The 12848-nt window shown below is 42.5% G+C and overlaps 1 protein-coding gene across 5 annotated transcripts in view; it reads right to left on the minus strand.

Annotated features, from left to right (window-relative positions):
• The window catches only part of LPP (LIM domain containing preferred translocation partner in lipoma), a 331939-nt gene that overhangs the window by 138866 nt on the left and 180225 nt on the right, over positions 1-12848 (minus strand). The gene's annotated exons all lie outside the window — the stretch shown is intronic.

Below are 12848 nucleotides of genomic sequence, written 5' to 3' on the forward strand. Positions count from 1 at the left end.
CCTGCAGCACTTCTAGTCAAAACACCAGGGCAGTATCATAGCCAGTCAGAAAAAGTGAAAGAGAGAGCATTAATTTATAGCACAAGCAAAAAAGCCATCTGTACCACAGCAATACTTGAGTATGAAACAATACAGAAAGTCAAGATTATCTTTAAATTCAAGTATTAACTCAGAATAATCACTGTTTCTGCACTGTTTTCCTCATTCCATAGAACATATAATTACATTAAATGTATGGTAAATAAAAGGTTTACTCAAATAACACATTGATAAAAATTTAGAATCATAGCAGTATCACTGTAAAAAGCCCGTGTAAAGGAATGTCAAATCCATTGCCTCACCAGGCTTCGTTCTGTTGCAAATGGCATTATAAATTAATCCAGTTTTCCTAAATGTGCCTTGAGGAAGTAAGACCACAAATAGCCATTGTAAGCTTTAATATAAAAAAAACCACAAAAAAATATGAAAGAACAAACAAAAACCTTCTCTTAATTCTTAACCAGAATGCAAGAACTGTGTTTCCAATGACTGATACTGCTGACTAGGTTGTATATTTTCTCCAAAAATGTCAACCTTTTTTGATATATCTAAGTACTATATTCTAGTTTAATACCAGGCTTTCTCTTTTACCATACTCCTTTCCACTAAGTGAGTTTAAGGAAGAAAAAAATAAAAGTTCCTAAACTTCATCACTAATGACCTAATGAGCCCAATTAATTTATGATTTGTAGTTTTCCCACTTACACTGCTCTTGGACCAAAATAACATCCCAAAACATTTCCTCCACGGCTTGCTGACTGGGTTATCACAGTCACAGCTTAGAACTAAAATACTCTTCCATACTCCTCGTGCCTGAATTACATTTTTTAAAAGTGCTTTATATCAAGCCAGATTCTGATCTCGGTGACAGTGGTGCCAGCTCAAGTGTGTCTGTTGACTCCAGCAGATTTACTCCAAGCACGCTGGCTGCTGCAGATCTGGATTTGGCCTTCTACTGCCTCTGAATTCACCGGGTTTGTCTCCCCACTGGGAACACAGCAGAGATTTCTATGCAAACAGTAATGAATCCTACCAATCTGACCTCCTCTAGGTACTAATCGTCCAGCTTTGCTCAAAACTCAACACGCTGGAGATCTTTGAATTGCCATTCATCCCGCTGCAGCCTGAATGAAAGTAAATGAAACTTCTAATTGAGATTAAATACAGCCTGCTCTGGACTAAACCTCAGCACCTCCAAGGACTCAGCTCAGCCTGTCCCAGCAGCAGCACTTCCAGCTCTGCACCCTGACCTGTGCACCCAGCCACGAACCCTTCTGCATTAGGAACTGAACCCAAGCATGCTACTCAAAACAAACAGACATATCCTCCCTCTCTCCCCACTTCTTTCCTCGTGCTGGATGTATAAATGAATACTGATGGTTACTGCAACTTGTAGTCTAACTGATTTTGACATTTTTAACTCTAGAATTTGAAACAGTGACTTTCCAGCCCTGGGGCAAAAGTACTAAATGTTAAAAAACTTTGGGACTGGGGAGTATTAATTTTAAATCTGAGAGCTTGGCTTCAACAATGTTTCTAATAAGGGCTCAAGGCTCTCCAAAACTGAGCAGTGGATGCCCAAAAACTGCAACGAATTTTGGATCCAAAATGGAGTTTTGTGGTTTTAATTCTTGCTTGTCACAGGTCAAATTAAGCTCCAGACCTGAACTTGAGGGGAGTGAGGAGAATTCAGCTTCCAGGTCTGACTTTACCATGGGATTAAAACACATTTAATTTCTAGTTTGTAACACATCCTTTTTTTTTTTTTTTTTCTCTCTCTCTTTTGCGGTTTATGATGTATTTGTATTTTAAGAGAAAAAAATTATGCACAGAGGAAACATCCTGGCATCACAAGTCATCAATAAATCTTTTTTCCATAACAACCCACAAAAATTCACTGCAGGACCCAATTGTTGAAACACAAAGCAATGACATTCTATAAGCTTTCAGAAGTATCATTCTAACCCTTGTGGACTCGATGAATTCTCTAAATGAGTCACTGGCCTCTCAATGGAATTGTCAAAACTTAGGTTAAGCCAGGTTAATTCCCTTCCCCCTTTAATTTAGAAGTCCAGCTGCAGCACGTGGCTTTCCAGTGAAAAGGTCTAAATGCAGAACCCATTCACCCTGAACAGGAAATCTCACAGGGCCCAAAGCTAATTTTTTTCCTAAAAGCTAGAGATAAGCCACACTTACGGGAAAAAATGTGATTTCTGATGTCTCATGGGCCATGTGATGTAAAAATCAATATTCCTCTTACACGGCACAAATAATTTTCTGCTGAAGGTTAAAGGATCATGGTTGAAGCTACTATGGCTGAGGAAGGAGAAAGGGCAGCTGTGAGAAATGGGGGATGAGGAAAGCAGAGACTTTAACTGGAGCAGGGAAAAGGGAGATGCTAAAAACAGCATTTCTACCCAAGGCAAGTGAGCAGATGTAGCATTGATCATACAGTCACAGAAAGGTTTGAGTTGGACAGGACCTGAACATCCATCCAGTTCCAAATCCCTGCCACGGGCAGGGTATCTTCCACAACACCAGGTTGCTCAAAGCCCCATTCAGGCTGGGCTTGAACACTTCAGGGATGAGGCAGCCACAGCTTCTCTGGGCAGCCTGTGCCAGTGCCTCACCACACTCAGGGAAGAATTTCTTCCTTATATTTAATCTAAACTTGCTTTCTTTCAGTTTAAAGCCATTCTCCCTTGTCCTGTCCCTACATGCCTTTGTCAAAGTCCACTTGGGGTTGGGCTGAGGGCTTCAGCTAGGTGGGACAAGGAGGGACATCCTCCTGCCCCAGGCTGTCCTTGGGATGATGAGCTCTCCTCTCTGCCCAAGGCTACCTGTGACAGCCCTGGCTTCCAGCACAGCACCCTGCTTTACTGCCTTGCTTCCACCACAGTGTCAGCTCCACTGGAACCCCCAAAAGAGAGATTTTGCTGGGTATCCCATACTCTTCTCAATTGGATAAACTACACTGAAAGTAGAGTAAGTTTTTATACTCCCACCCCTACTGTGCCAGAATATCACTTGAAAACATCACTGCCTACTTTGTTAGGGACAAAACCACTCAACTTCCAGGCTAAACAGCTCGTGTCCAATTGTCCTCAGGAACGGGTACAACAAACAAGAATCACAGCTAATCATGCCTTTGATGCTGATGGTCTATATAAATATGGTTGCAACTGGTAAACTGTCTTTAGCCTTCCAACAGCACTACAGTTCTCACCAATGAGTATACGTCCTAAGTAGGACAGGATTTGTCTCAGCTGTAATTAATTCTTTTTTTAATAATAAAAGAAGAAACCTAATACCAATTAGAAAAAAAATATGGCAAAGGAAAAAGCTAAAAAAAAAAAGAATAAAAAAGGATGAAGGAAAAGAAAATTCATTTATCCTACTACTACTGCAGAGAAATATTTAATTGGGGGCTCTGGACTTAATTTTTTAAAACATGCAGTTTTCAAGAGTGCAGAAAAACCTTGAAATATAAAAACTAAAGAGCCTGATGGAAAACTAAAAAGAAACTGAAATAAGTTTTCTCTAAAGAGAAAACAAAAATTATTTTAAACTGATCCCATGATATTTTTAACAGCTGGAATTGATAATACTACACTTGGCCATAATTCTACTATATTTAGCTTTGTATCAAAGTCCACATGACTGTTCCATGAGACAGAAGAATAGATATACAGGCTGATAAACAGATGGATAGATACATAAAAAGAAAAGGGAAAAATATAATTAGGAAAGGGAACATTTTCTTGTCTGCTCTTTCAGTATGTTTTTTTAAATTTCAATTTCTCCCTTATTATTTCCTATAAGTAGAAACAGATTTTTCTCTCTAAAAAAATTCTTAAACAGAAAACCTCCTTTGACAGCTTCAACAGCAGATTAATCACTTTTGTAACCCACAAAAAAAAAGTTTTCTGGAAAGCATAACTGTCTGTAAATGTAAATGACAGTATTACTCTCTCTTATGCTAAGACACCTACACATTCTCTCACTTCCATGACTCAGCACCAGACAAAAGCCTGTGAGATAATAAGCAGCAAACCTTCCTTTGGAAGAATAAAAATACTTTTAAAAACTCAATTCTTGCTTCCCCCCCTTAGAAAAATAAATCCTTATGGTGTTAAAACAAATTCTGCCAACAGATTCTTCTCCCACTGGAATAAGATACAAAATATCCCAAGGAATTCAGAAAAAAGAGGGACCAGGCTCAAGCAACATCAAAATCCAAACACGGGCAAACATGAGAGACTTTTTCTCCAAATGAGCAAGAATGGGTTTGTTTCAACAAACAGGAATTTTATTACTGTTCATCTCCTGCCTTGCTCTAATTTGGTAGACAAATGAGTTGAAATTTTGCTCACCTATAATGAAAATTTCCAGGCACTCTAAAGGCAATGTACTCATGCCAAAAATCACAGAAACCCGTGGGGAAGGGAGGGGAATTTCAGTGGGACTTCCCCTCCTGCCCTGTGGTCCTTGTCTGACTTAGCTTGTTAGAGCTCAAGCAACTTCTCTTTCAGCCAACCAAATCAGGGGCAGACCCTTCAGACCAAAATATTCTTATTTTGGATAAATCTTTGGGAAAAGAAAAAGCTGAAAAAGAAGGGCTCAGACCTCAGCTAGGCTCTTGTGATGTCCCTGAAATGAACAGGAATGGTTTTGATGCCAAAATATTGCCAGTCAGCTTGTGAATGCTGCTGGAACAGAGACAGCCATCTCCTCTTTGTGTGCTCTTGTCAGCCCCAGCACACAGGTTAATTAACCAAAGGGTGGCAATCAAAAGAGAGATGATTATTTACTTATTGAGCAAAGGTGCTGTGGACCTGAGGAGGAAAAGGATGACTTCCCGAGCCTCAGTACAGTCTGGAGCTCCTTTTGCTGAGTGCTGGACATTTCCTCTAAGAGCTTCTACCACCTCATGTGCTGGGTGGGTGCCCATGAGTCTGTGTCCCTCGGAGCAGCTCATCCTACCAGGAGGTGGAGGTTATCCAGGAAATAAATGCTTCTCGTGCCTGTTGCTCCTGGAGGAAGCAGAATCCAGCTAAGGAGTACCCACAGCCCCTGCTAAACACACTGCTGCTGCTTTCACATTTTTGATACTGAAAATAGTAAATTAATGGAATTAGCCACAGAAACTCAAATTTAAAGGGAAGCCTCAGGGTAAGGCATCCCAGGCCATGGGTACAGGATTTCTTGACAGCAGGATGCTTTGAACTGAGCCAGGGGTAGAGTCAAACTCTTTGAAATACCTTCATTAATGGAGTGCCCCTGCTCTGGCGGGAGGCTGGGGAGCAGAGCCGAGCTCTCAGCGTGGTGCTGGCAGGGCTGTGGCTGGAGCACACGTGTCCCACCCAATCCAAGGAATGAGCAGGAGTATCCCCACGTCAGCTGCTCTCTGTCACTGCACAGGGAGCACGGAGCAAATGCAGCAGCGTGGGAATGCTCCAGCTCAGCTGGCTGCCAGGCAGGTGAAGCACTGCCACTGACAAATTCAGTGCCACTCATCTTTGTAGAGCTGCAGATTCTGGGCAGGGTCCTCCAAGCACAGCATACTTCTCAAAAAGAGCAACCATAGCTGGGAAAGGCATGGCAGAAGGCTCCCATGTACCCAACGACCAGTATTACCAAGGAAAAGCCCCATAAACTCTAGGTAAGAATTTGCCCAGAAAATGACAATATTGACATATTCACGTTTGTGCCCAAAACCATGCTCATTATTTCACAAATAACAGATTTCCATGTCCAAATCCGACTGAAAGCAGGTGTAGTCCAGTGGTTTCCGTGCAACCACATCTGCTCATACTCCAGGGCAAACGCCAAACTATTTATTGCTGTTTAGAATTTACTGCATTTTTAGTCCTCCATCCTAAAACTGCTTTTGTTCAAAAATTCCTTTTAAATCCTTCTATGCCAACTGCATAAATCAAATCTGACAATTAAAATGGCAAATTGTTCAGAACCTCAGATTTTCCACCTGAGGCTCTCCAAATACTACTGGAACTTAAACACTCTTAATCACTCTCATGCTTCTTGCAAAAAGGGAAAAAAAAAGTAAAAGCATCCTTTTAAATTCTCTTTTTACAGATGAAAAACTGAAGTCCTGGGACCCCCAAATAGTCTGCTAGGAAGCTGCTTGCCCCAAAGACTCCTTATCCACTAAATCAGAGGCAGGGCTGGGAAGGGAAACCAGGAGTTTCAGCAACTCTCAGCCCTCTTGTTCTCACCACTTCATCAAACAACAGGCACAGCGATGTGATCATGCAGTTGTCAGTGTTTTCCCTCAAGGGGCTGGACAGAAGATGCTGAAAGCATTTGATCCACATGTGAGCACTGAACGGTATTGTTCGACACTGAGAATTCAGACATAAATAACTGGCTTGTTTGGAGCGAGTAAAAGGATGTCTGTGTTTGCAGGAATCTCACAAGAGGGAGTAAAGAACCAGGGTGTTCCTTTTCTTTTATTATTACCTTTTTTATTTCTTTTGTAGCAGTGTCTGGAAATAGCCCATCAGGCAGAGGAGCTGCTCGCGCTGCTGCTGTGGCAGATGGCAAGCAGGGCTGGAGAGCAGGGCTCTGCCTCGGCAGGGCTGTGTGGGGAATTCTGCAGCGGCAAGAAACAAGGCGAAATGTGCAGGCTGCCGTCTGCATTCAGATCAAGCGCTGTCTGTTGCTAGCAGCACAAGTTGTTCTGAAAACAAGAGTCAATCATCTGTAGCCTTATTTCTGTACATTTCCTGCAGGGGTCTCATGAAATAAATGAGAATAAATGTAAGGGCGAGGGTTCCTATTAGGAGCAGCCTCATCAGCATCACCCAGCCAAGCATTTACGTCATCAGCATGCTAATTTAATCAGACCTGAGCAGTGATGCTATAAATGGATTATCATCCCAGCTAGTGTGGTTACCGAGGTAACTCAGCCCTTTGTGCCACAGATACAATCGGCTTAATGATAATAAAAACCTCAGCACAAATGAAACAGAAGGAAAAGCCTGACAGGGCTGACGCATACACGACCCTTTCTCTCCTCTCACCCCTCCCTTCCCCAACCTCAGCCGCTCACTGCAATAAAATTAAGTGCTGCTGTGATCTGTATGCACAACATTCCCATAGGGAACACGCAAGTAAATAGAACCCGCGGAAATAATTAATACAGGCCAACAACTGATGTCATCAGCACTACTTAGTAATTCCTCCAACCCTGAATGGCAGAGGGACACGCAGACAGAAACGGTGCACAGGCAGCTTCCAAAGATCCTGCAAAGGGCTTCGGAGAAGTGACTGCTCCCCCCTATTGCAGCATTAATTACATCAATGGAGTGCTTGGACCAAGAGCTGACTGCAATGGTGAATCCAGTCACTGCCTGTCCCTGCCAGGGGGGAGCATTTCCACACCATCTCCTGCTCTGCCAAAACTGGAGGTGACCTGAGACTGGGCATTCCAAAAGCTAGGGAGAAAACCAACTGCAATGTCACCAGACCAGAAGCAGAGGTGAGCTGGTCCTTTGCAGGAGAGTTGAAATGGGGCTCTGGGGCTTCCTGCTTTCACCCAGCTCTGCAAAACCAGCAGCCTACTCACCTCCCAGCTTAGCCTGGGAAAGAACATTTCCTTGGAAAATGCTAGCCTCAATGGGCTAAAAGGCAGTGACCATGCCTTAAAATGGACAGAAGGTCATACTGTTCAGCTCCTCTAGCTCTTTGCCTGATTGAGCACCAAGTTCCCCATGGATGCTGAATGCCAAACATTTTCCTACTCAGATGCCAAAGACCAAATTTCCCATAGCACTCAAGATTTGATTTTCTTTTCCTCCTACCCAAAATCCCAGTGACTATGAGCAAAACCACCAGCATCTAAGTGCTCAGCTGCCACAGCAGCTCAGGTTTCTCAGCCGCCCTTACTGCAAGTCACCATATCCTCACCTAAAATGCTTCACCTGAAAGCACCAATCACTATAACCAGATCAGGAGTGGGCATCATAACCTCAGGTCCATCAGGCTCTTGGTGGGTATTTCTCCAGGCCAGGCAACATCTTAAGGTATTAGCATGAGACCAACAACTTTTGATGGATTCATCAGAAGTGTAATGAATTCCCATTGCCTGTCACATGAACACATTGCTTTGTAAATGCCAAAATGCAGTTCACACAGTCTTTGGAAAAAGTCCAGAGAGATTCTTCTTCCCAATATATACAACTGAACATGTACAGAAATAGCTGTGCCCTTGCCTTCACAGATTAAAAGCATTCTGTGTGTGCTCATTCCTGAGGGCAGTTCATTCCACCTATGTGAGACCATGCCAGCAGCCCAGCCAAGCACTTCTTCACTGAGTGGAGGTACCCAAGTGTTTGGACTCGAGCATAAGTGAGATCAGCTTTTCAGAAGAGAAAGCCACCCTTTCTGAAGTGGCAGAACCCCAGCAAAGTCAGAGCTACTTCTGTAAATTGCAGCATGTCCCTGCAATGAGCAATAATAGCAGATTTGTCTACAGAAAAGACACATTCAGGCTCATCTCTTGGGAAATCTCACTAAATACTTTCTCACTCCTCCACCATGCAGAAGAGCACCAGTCCTCCTGGGAAACTTATTACAAATTTCTAGAGAAATAGCTAAATAACTCCTTTAGGAACCCTTTTAGATCAGATTACAGGAATACACTTTTCCCTGGAAGGGAGAGAATCCTATGCAAATAACACCAAATTACTATGGAAAGTTATGTTCTTGGCTGGAAACACCTAGCTTACTGAAAGCATGGAGCTGTGCATCCTGATCTCTCTGTGGCCTCATGGCAGCCAGGCAGGTGAGACACAAATAACCCCAGGAAAGAGTCTGGGGGGATAAAAATCCTCAAAGCAGAAGGCAGGCGGCAGAGTGCCAGAACGCACAGCTCTGGAAATGGCGTGGCTGTTGATGTGAGAAGAAAGCCATCACCTTTGCTTCGATTTAAAAGTCATCATGACAGCTTGAGAGATTGTAACATTTAAGTGACACAGTGACAGCTTGATCCAGTCAACAATCGCAATTCACAGACGTGCTCCAAACACAAACCCCGCTTCCCCGGGTGCAGAGCAGCCGCTCAGTTGGGAAAGGCGTGTATCCAGAAGGAGATGTAACATTAAAAATGTTCCTCCAGGATCCTCACTTGGCCAGTTACTCTGCATACACTGTGCTGGTGAGACTTAGACTAAGACTCTCTCCACCCCTGTGGCACAGAAAGGATATGAGGAGGCTGGTGGATGGAAAGAAAAGGAGAAGAATTGGCATCAATGTCAAATGTTCCATTAATTTCAATGGCAGCTACAGGCGTGCAGAACTTCAGAGAAAGCCTTTTTGTCACAATCAAGTGAAAACTGAACCAAGGCAATCTCCCCTTACCCCTGCTCCTCCTGACAGCCAGGTGGGCTCTGAGGTGGCTGCAGTGATGCAGGGCAATGCAGAACAGCCCCAGCTCACTGCAGGTGTCCCAGCCACATTAAAAAGAGAATTAGGCCTTCACTAAAATTTACAGTACACTTTTAACCTCTTTATAGTTAGGTGCTTGTTCTCTTGGCCAGTGAGTTACAGCTAATGGTATTTTGTGCCTAATAATGGCTTTTTTTTTTTTTTTTTTTTTTTTTTGTCTCGCCCAATGTTCTGCTTATACAGTTTAGTGCTGTGGAACAATGCCAGAGTAACAATCCCCAGGAACCAACATCTCTTTTGGCAGATACAGAACAGCCAGTGCTGGCAGTTCTTCCCCTGAGGTGTGGCCTTTTAGGTCCCCACAGCACATCTGGGAAGGATTGCTCAGAGCCACTCTGTACATGATTTCTCAATACAGCAGGATTTCTGGGCATTTGCAAGCAGGTTCTAACCCATGGACCAGTTAAATAAATTACAAAAAAGGAAATACTGGAGAATATGTCAACGAGAAAAAAATGAGTCACTAGGCCAAACAGTATTTCATCCCTTACAATTGTAATGGTAAAGCTCTGCTGTGCCCCTTCCTGCTGCCCAAAGGTCTTGTCACCCACAGGCAACATCAAAAGAATAATTTTGTTATTGTCATTAAGAACATGACTTTTCAGTGACCCACAGAAGTACAGCACCACAAAACATTCTTACCAATGGTCAGCCCTCCACATAGTCTAATGCGTTTTAAAAACAAGTCTGCTCTCTTTAGTCAAGCTTATTTCACTGTTTCAGGTTGTCTTAAAACCAAATTAAATAAATAAAAGGCTGAAATACTTTCACAGCTTTTAAATTCCTAGAAGTGTATTTTATACTTAAGAAATATTAAGATGATGAACATCCTGAACAGAGTAACCAGGGGCTGCAGAACTCGCTGCCGTTGGAACATCTGCTCTGATTTGCAAGTTCCTCAGATAGCAAAGGAAGCCAGAAAACGAAACCTCCAGTAATGGCTCCTTTCCAAGCCTTTATGGCCATGGCTGGGCACTGAATTTTCTTAGAGATAAAGCAGGGCATCCCTGGCTGTGGCTGTGCACCAAGGCAGGCAGTGCCTGCAGGGCAGCTCGGGACCTGCTGGTCTCACACATCTGGGGGGCTGAGCACTGCCCCTGCCTGAGCCCCCCCAGCTCCCCTGGGAACGGGACCTGCTCAAGGCACCCCCTGATGATGCAGGATGGCCTCTCTTGAGTAAATCTTACAGGTTGAACGGGACCTCAGGAGCCTGCTCAGTCCAGTCCTCTCCCTTAAGGCAGGACTGACCCTGCCCAAACCACTCCAGCCAGACCTTGGCACAGCCTGACCTAAAGTCCCTCCAGTAGTCAGTGACCTTCTGCCTTTCCATGCCATCTTCTTCTGGGGTTACCTATCCCTCTTATAGCACTTTTACCCTAATGAGTAATCTAAATCTCTGGCTGGATTTTAAGTCCTACAGATTGTGCTTTCCAGTGTAGATGTGTCGTTCCCTTTTTCTTTGCAGCTGGAAGCAGACAGACCCTGAACAATTAGGAGGCAAGAACACCCACAGGGAAGAGGTTATTTACATAAACAGGATCACAATGTGTGTGTGTGTTTATATATTTATTACTTATAAAAAAATACTGCAATCTCTTTTCTTTTCTAATTAAAAGACCCAGTTTGCCCTGCTGCACAATTGCTAAGCAGATTTAAAATGGGGACTTCAGTAGCTATTTTATGGCTAATCAAATGAGTAAATATAATGATCTGCTCCAATTCCCATTCTGATTACACAGTGTAGCTATTTCATTCCCTCAATAAGCTCCTTGCACCCAAAAAGAATAGTTTAACAAGCTTCAGAGCAGAATGTTAGGCTCAATTTCTCCAAAGGGTAATAGAGTGGGAGTGTCTGTATAATTAGCTTTGTTGGGCTCCCTCCCTCACTGTACAATACACTCTATACAGAGCTTTCACTGTCTCTCCAGGTCTTCATGTTAAAGCAGAAAAATAATGCAGAACACATTACAGTCATACTGGTTGCACAGAAGAGTTTTGAAAGACAGAAAAAGAGCTGGAGCAGTGCTAGCTAATTCAGCCCAAAAGGGCTCGAGCTTTAATTTAGCTTTAGCAATAAAAGCACACATGTTCATGTACATAGCTTATTCATCTCTAATGTATTGAACTCCTAGATATTTCTGGAAGTTAAGATCTTCCAGACTACTAACACACTGATCAAATCATAGTATAAATCACTAAAGTACACTCAACAATTTTTTCTCTGCATAGAACTTGAAATTAAATTAACAGCACACAATATATAATGCAAAACATTACCTAACACATTTGGAAGAGTTTGATGCTGAATTCCCTTACAGAAAATAAAAGTGTTTGATATACTGATTTTTCACAGCAAGAAACAATTTTTTTTAACATAAGCTGGCAAAACTGTAATATTTTTGTGCTTGCAGAAGAATTTTCAGCTGGAGATTTGAAAATCCTTTCTGAAGTCAGACAGCCAGGTGGGATATGTTATTATTACCACCTCTGTTTCACAGATGGAAAACTTAATGCTGGAAAAATTAAAAATCTTACTGAATATAAAGGGATGTGTCAGAGATCGGTGAGGAAAGGGAGAACAGCAGATCACAACTTGTTCCAAAGTACTGTGGCTGCATCAGACCTCTCCCAAATCAGTCATCCTGTATCTCTTCTCTCACTTTATATTTGCAACCAAAGTGTCCATGGATACTGTCTTTGGAAACTAACACACAAAAAGTTTGGCAAAGAGGTCAAAATCCAGTCAAATTGTTTAATTCTGCAATGACTGGGAGAAAAAAAAAACAAACCCAAACAAATAAAACCACCAAAACAAACCAAAAAAAGCAGGGCACTATAGAAGTTACTCTGAAAGTCCCACAGCAGAATCACAGATTTCACCTCTAATAAGTAAAATCCACATGTTTCAGAGTACAGCAAATAAAAAATAAAATAACACAGGTCCAATAGCCACTTCCAATTTTTTTTGGACATATAAGCTTACCAGTTTGTAGCTAGACAGCAATACCTGATCAGAAACAAATGCATACTGCACCTACATTTTTCACATTCCTCTGAAATAACTAAGTATCCCTGAAGTCTTGAGCCTTGAAAAGAGACTGCTAAGACTCAGACTGGTACAAACAGGAGGAATGATTGTTCTGCCACTTCCAGTGCTAGAAAGAAGCAACAGGAAACAACCCTTGTGGGAGGTAAAGGGAAAATAACAAGAATAAGGTGGGTCTGCCCCACCTCCATTGAACTTCTTTGCTATGGGATGTTTTAAATTCCAGAGATTTACATGAGCTCATAAAGCAATTGGATGAGCTGATGGTGGAAAAATCCCTGACTAAATATTAAGG

Source organism: Sturnus vulgaris, chromosome 10 (assembly GCF_052056855.1).
Source record: "Sturnus vulgaris isolate bStuVul1 chromosome 10, bStuVul1.hap1, whole genome shotgun sequence".
In the NCBI taxonomy this organism is placed as follows: Eukaryota; Metazoa; Chordata; class Aves; order Passeriformes; family Sturnidae; genus Sturnus; species Sturnus vulgaris.